The following is a 6,783-nucleotide window of genomic DNA, read 5'->3' on the forward strand; positions in this document are numbered from 1 at the left end:
CTTAGTTCCCAAGGTTGGTGGCGCATTGGCAATGTCTATGAGTGTTGGTGACCACTTACCATCAGGTGGTCCATATGCTCGTCCGCCTTCCTATTCTATAAAAAAAGGTGTTTTTTTTTTTAAAGTATTGACTTATTCGTACTATTCATGCCGGTTTTTCTCGATCAAATGTCTTACATTGAATTTAACCAGAACTAGTGATTTACATTTAATTTAATCATGTTTGTTGACAATTCGAAATTTCTAGAAAGTCTTTTTCGATTATTATAAATTAAACATATAACATTGTATGGTGGGTCGTTCCGTTCAAACCTATCTAAAAAAACTGTGCTTTGTGCTAACCGTGTGAAGCCAGGCTGACTCGTTAGTAGATATATACTTTTATTCGGCAATGGCTTCGCCCACGTGTTAAGAGGGGAGGGTCAGAACGTGGTAAAAAAGTAGCCTATGTCCGTTCTTGGGGTTCAAGCTTGCTTCATGCTAAATTTTATCAAAATCGGTTCAGTGGTTTGGCCTGAAAGCGTAACAGACAGACAGAGTTACTTTCGCATTTATAATATTAGTTATTATAAATGCGAAAGTATTATTATTTAGTATATTAGGACTACCTCGTTGGTCTAGTGGCTTGATGTAAGGCCGCAGATCCGGAGGTCCTGGGTTCAATTCCCAGGCCGGCCAATAAAAAGTTATTGAGTTTTTCTGTCAGAAAATTCTCAGTAGCAGCCCGGAGTCTGGAAGTTGGAAGTGTGTCCCGTGCCTCGGAAAACATGTAAAGCCGTTGGTCCTGCGCCTGAACTCTTTTCGATCGTGTCGGATTGCCGTCCCATCGGATCGGATAATCTCTCTTGAAATTGGCCGCCGTGGCCGAAATCGGTCTAGAGGACATTATTATTATTATTATATTAGTATAAATACACTGTTTTTTGGATTATTATTTCGTTTATTTCATAATAAATTTATTATATTAATATGCCCTAAATTATAGAGCTATGACAATATATGTGTATATTATGACACTTTCAGAAATCAACACTCGCTTTATACTGGATACCGATACCGACATATTCTTTTATCGAGTAATATGCCATATTTATCAAAGTTTATTTAACGTTAGATTTCAATTTCTTAATTGGCAAAGCTGAAATAATTCATAGAATTTAATTGTAGATGCAAACACCTTGTCGCAAGAAAAATAAATTGCTGAGGACCACCACGTGCTACCGTAAGCACTAGCGAGGAGTGCGGGGGGGGAGATTACCTTCGCCTCCTGAAGAGAGCTAAACCAAGCCACGACCGGAGCACAGCATGGGAGAGGCCACAGATACGTTATTACAACACGATCTCACAGCCTCTCCGATCCGTGCTGAGGACGGCCATCACAGTGAGTGAGAATCCCACAACCCGGTTCCACCCCCACGGGGCCCGGGTACCTTTCTGAAGGTTTCCATTGCGAGAAAAAGAAATGAGTTTAGCCTACGCAGGGAGGACAGACGTTAGGTATAAAAATATGTCCTTCCTTGGAGTACAAGTTTGCGTCTTAAAAAAATTTCATCAAAATCGTTTCAGTAGTTTAGCTGTGAAAGCGTAACAAACAAACCGAGTTACTTTCCCATTTATATTAGTATAGATATATTACTTTTAAGCTTTTCATAAATCGAATGTGAAGAAGCAAGCTTAAGATAGTTAATGAACAAACTTAAATATAACTTAAAGTTAGTAAAATTCCTAAACTAACATTACATGCTCGAATAAGTCTAGACTGTCTCAACTCTCGATATTTAATACTTGCAAAATTCGACTCATCTTCGGCTCGCCTGTGGACCCTATTACTAACGCTTGGAATAATTAGAAGACCGCTTTAAGATCAAACTCACAAAGTGCTTCAAGCTTAAACGGACGTTCGCTCTAATCATTAAAACTTAATATTTTAAGCAGAATTTTAATACATGCCAGATACTCGATCGATGCAAGCACTCACGACTAGGAGCGAATATATTTTTGTACTCTGAAATAAGGAAATAAAATAAATATGTGTCACTCGCTGACTTTCACTTGGAGGCTTTAGAAACACGCACACACAAACAAACGTAATATGTAAGACTTATGTAGGAAAAAATTGCAGATTCTCTTAAATTATATTATAAGCTAGCAACCCCGGCTTCGCACGGGTAGAATAAGACCTTTATTACGTAAAACGTTTAAATGGTAATACATATAACGCTTGATTTATTCCGTGAATTTATTTCCTGGTGTTAGAGCTTTGTGCAAGCTCGTTTGGGTAGGTACCACCCACTCATCAGATATTCTACCGCAAAACAGCAGTACTTGGTATTGTTGTGTTTCAGTTTGAAGGGTGAGTGAGCCAGTGTAATTACAGGCACAAGGGACATAACATCTTCGTTCCCAAAGTTGGTGGCGCATTGGTGATGTAAGCGATGGTTGACATTTCTTACAATGCCAATGTCTATGGGCGTTGGCCTATATGCTCGTCCGCCAACCTATAGTATATATATATATATATATATACAGATATATAAAGATTTACTGGCGCATGCTGATAAAACTCCGTCGTTTCGATTTTTTCAACAATCATCGTCATATTTCTGACAATTTACACAAAAACGCAATGTTTAATTCATTGCATTTTTCATCTTAACCTCCTTCATGAATCACTTCGTCCAATAGTGAAAAGCGTATGAAAAAACATTCGGTAGTTTTTGAGAAATCGTTCAGATAGACAGTCAGACAGACTCGTTCAGAGACAGAGTTACATGATTAAAAAGGTTCCCTAGCTATGACATTTGACATAATACCCAATATAATAATTGTTATTGCAACGATCACTTTTATTCCACACACAGACAAATGTTGTAAGCATATCATTTAACACACTAAAGCTTATAATGAGATCTACTAAAGTTTATTAATGTTATTATAATAAGTAGCAAGTTAGAATACTATACAGCACCTTGGAACCAATTTCATATACTTTAAAATAGAAAAAAAGGCTTAATTTTTTATATATATAATGTATATAATGACTCATTTAATAAGCAATTACAATGCCTTATTAGGACATTATAAAGAATTAAAACGAACGCATCGCAGATAATTGGAAAATCGATTTCGACTATTAATTACCGCCTTCACGAATTTCCGCTTAGCCTAAAGGTTGACTAGTAGAGAATGCCTTTAGGCATTAAATCATACTACTCAATGTGGTGGGCAAAAAGTTTTTAAATAAATAAATAAATTCTTTGCTTTTTATATGAAATTATAGGAAGAGATTCCTAGGCTAAGCTCAAGAGTTGAGTTCTCGAGAACGAACTTAATGCCCCCACTGAACACAGCTGGTAAATGTTACAATAATTTACTAAAAAAATTGTTACAACTATAAAGTCAAAATGAAAACAAACTTTATGAAGTACTACATGAATAAAGAGTCTCAAAAAAAATGACCTAGTGGTTAGAACGCGTGAATCTTAACTGATGATCGTGGGTTCAAACCCGCTGAATTTTCATGTGCTTAATTTGTGTTTATAATTCATCTCGTGCTTGACGGTGAAGAAAAACATCGTGAGGAAACCTGCATGTGTCTAATTTCATTGAAATTCTGCCACATGTGTATTCTACCAACCCGCATTGGAGCAGCGTGGTGGAATCAGCTCTAAACCTTCTCCTTAAAAGGAAGAGGAGGCCTTAGCCCAGCAGTGGGATATTAACAGGCTGTTACTCTACTCTACTCTTACTCTACATGAATAAAAATCCAAAAATACCTCTAACATATTTTTATTCAATCAATATTTTAGTTATTTTTTTTTTAATTTACATAATTTACATTTCCTTTTATATATGATTTATTATAGATTATACTAATATTGACTCGTTTATGTTATACTTAATCATAATTAAGTTATTTATTTTGTTACACGCGCTATTATATATATACATATATATATACAAGTTAGAGTACATAGATTTTTTTTCATCAATTAAAAATCAATAAAATTCTTTTAAGAGATGCCCAGCAAGATGTTTAAGATTTCCCTTGTTCGTTGTATTACACTGATTCAATCATATTTTAAATTGTAACACAACAATACAAATTATTGATGTTTGGCGATAGAATTACTATCGATTCGTGAGTGTTGCCAACTTTTGATTTTCGTTAATTAGAGAAATTTTTATTTGAATTTTAAGTTAGCCTTTAATTGGTATATATTTTATGTATTTCTTAATATAATTGTATTTCTTAATGTATTTCTTAATATATAGCTTTGGCTTCCTAATAAGTAAATAAAATTAGATACTGTGTATGTTTCGTGGGCATCATGATTATGGGCTTCAGTTGAGATAATAATGAGAATTTTAGTCACTGTGCTTAATGGCTGTCAGTCCTACAATTAAGCCGAACAGTCCACTTGAATAAATCAAAAACTGAACATCTTAGCAGTTAGCGACCATCTCTTTGTCAAGACATTATGCTAATTAAGACTTGACTAAGGTAAGGTCTTGACTTTGATAAAAACTTGTAAAATACTCCATAATTTGATTGAATATTCGACACGATTGTACTTGATTGATTCTTTTGTTTCCGCTTTTATAAAGTTTCGGGATTGAAAAGTACTTCTACCACGGGAAGTGCGATTTATCAAAACGTACTTTAATCACTAATACAATTGAATTCGGTCGTAAAATACTTAAGCTATAAAAAAGTTGATAAATTAAAAATATCTATTAATTATTTAAATCAAGCAGAAATCATACATAATTTCTATAAATATTAATAAAACTAGAAATTTTATATTCTCCGTTCCCACGTTTAAAATTTGAGATAATATTTATAACTCTATATATTTTTATTTTGACGTTTAAGTTCATAAAACCAAAACATTCATACAATTAACATGAAAACGAATTCCGATCAAATCAAAACACGTTTCATCGAATACCCATACATAATTCCATAAAACTGACGTAACTTTAAAACGAAGTTATATCGTATTAATTACATATAAACATCAATAAATACATACACGTGTCATTATAAAAATTCTTCAAAAACCATTGAATTGATTCGACTCACCGATTAGATCAACCTCCCAATGAGACGCGGTAGCTCGTTCGCCTTTACTATTTTAATTCAATAACATTTTTCACACCTTCGATGTCAGGGTTGAGAAATATTGAAAGTGGGACATTTGAATTCACGTGGGACAGATGTTTTACCACCGGGCTTTCGAAGGAAACCGATCGATTGGTTTTCGTATTAACACTAGATTTAGAAAGCAATCGATTTGAATGAGTTATTTCGACAAAGTCATTAGTTTGGACGGTCGATACGACCACGACATTTATCTATTATATTATGCACTAATGTCACTAATAAAATATTTTCAATGGATATTGAAATATTCATGTTTTTTGAAGTTTTAGAGTTCTACTTTGTAACAATGTTTAACTAACAGGTGATGACAAGTTAAAATTGTTGTTTATTCACGTTGACATTACAGAAAATAGATCTTTGGAATTACTTCTAGTAATTAATAATAATATTATATATATATATATATTAAATATCCGCAATTATACATAATGAACCATTGCTTGGTTAAGGCCACGCGATTGAGGAGGTTTGGAGCTCATTCCACCACGCTGCTTCAAAGCGGGTTACACGTGTGGCAGATTTTCATCCGACACATGCATCTTTCTCGATGATTTCTTTTACCGCCGAACATGAGCGATGAACACGAGCAAAATCAGCAGTGCTTGCCCTTTGCCTTGCCTTTTTTCTAACCACTGGGCCACCACAGCTCTTTAATATAGTATCATTATAATTGAGATATAGTTAGTTCCGTTGTCAAAATATATAATTACGAAGTTATTTAAACCTAGTTAGTTAGTTAGCTGTACACTTAAATGCATTTAAGCGCAAAACGGTAATTTCAACACAAATAAAATGTTATTAAGTATATTAGCGGTATCAAAGAAATATCAGCGCGTGATATTTCTTCCATATATACGTTACAAATTGATTACAAACTCGTCGTTATAATGGATAGTTTATTTAATATATTGTTTTTAATAATCTGTATATAAGTCATGCATTTACTTACCTATTTCAACGGAATGAATAATATTTGTTTGTACCTCCAGTTAAATAGTTATTTAGCACATTTTTATACTTTAACTTTAAAAACGTTACACTTCTATTAAAAAACTATTAAATACATAAATCTCTATAGGTATTTAACCTTATATCAATAAGGATGAAACGTTAATGACCGTGGATTTGTCTCTCCCTATTGCAGAATCCTTAAAAAAAACAAATAATAATTTTATTCAAATAGCCTCCAGGTGTCCGTTAGATCTCGACAAACTTCAATAGAATTACACTAAGTATACTCTATCAGAACAATTCCTTAGCTGACCCCATCATGCCAAAAAAATAAACCCTTTGACTACTTCGTACATCTGAATCTAAACCTTATAGCTTTAAAATTAGGGTTGAAGTTGCATTATCTATTTTAAATATAGAACGCAAATGAACTTATGTTTGTCCGATAGTCCATTGTGGTAATGACCCCTCTTTATACAGCCATGTATTGACAAACCGTAATTCTCGGTATGTTTAAAGAGAGACGCAGGTAAGCAGATGTGTGCGGATATCTACAATGCGTTTAATCGGACAGCGTTTGTTGACCTTGCATATATTAAAAAATGTTTTCTAATAGAATAAATTATACACAGCACTGGTTACTTAATAATTTGATAATTTTTGAA

This window comes from Nymphalis io, chromosome 16 (assembly GCF_905147045.1).
Source record: "Nymphalis io chromosome 16, ilAglIoxx1.1, whole genome shotgun sequence".
Taxonomy (NCBI): Eukaryota; Metazoa; Arthropoda; class Insecta; order Lepidoptera; family Nymphalidae; genus Nymphalis; species Nymphalis io.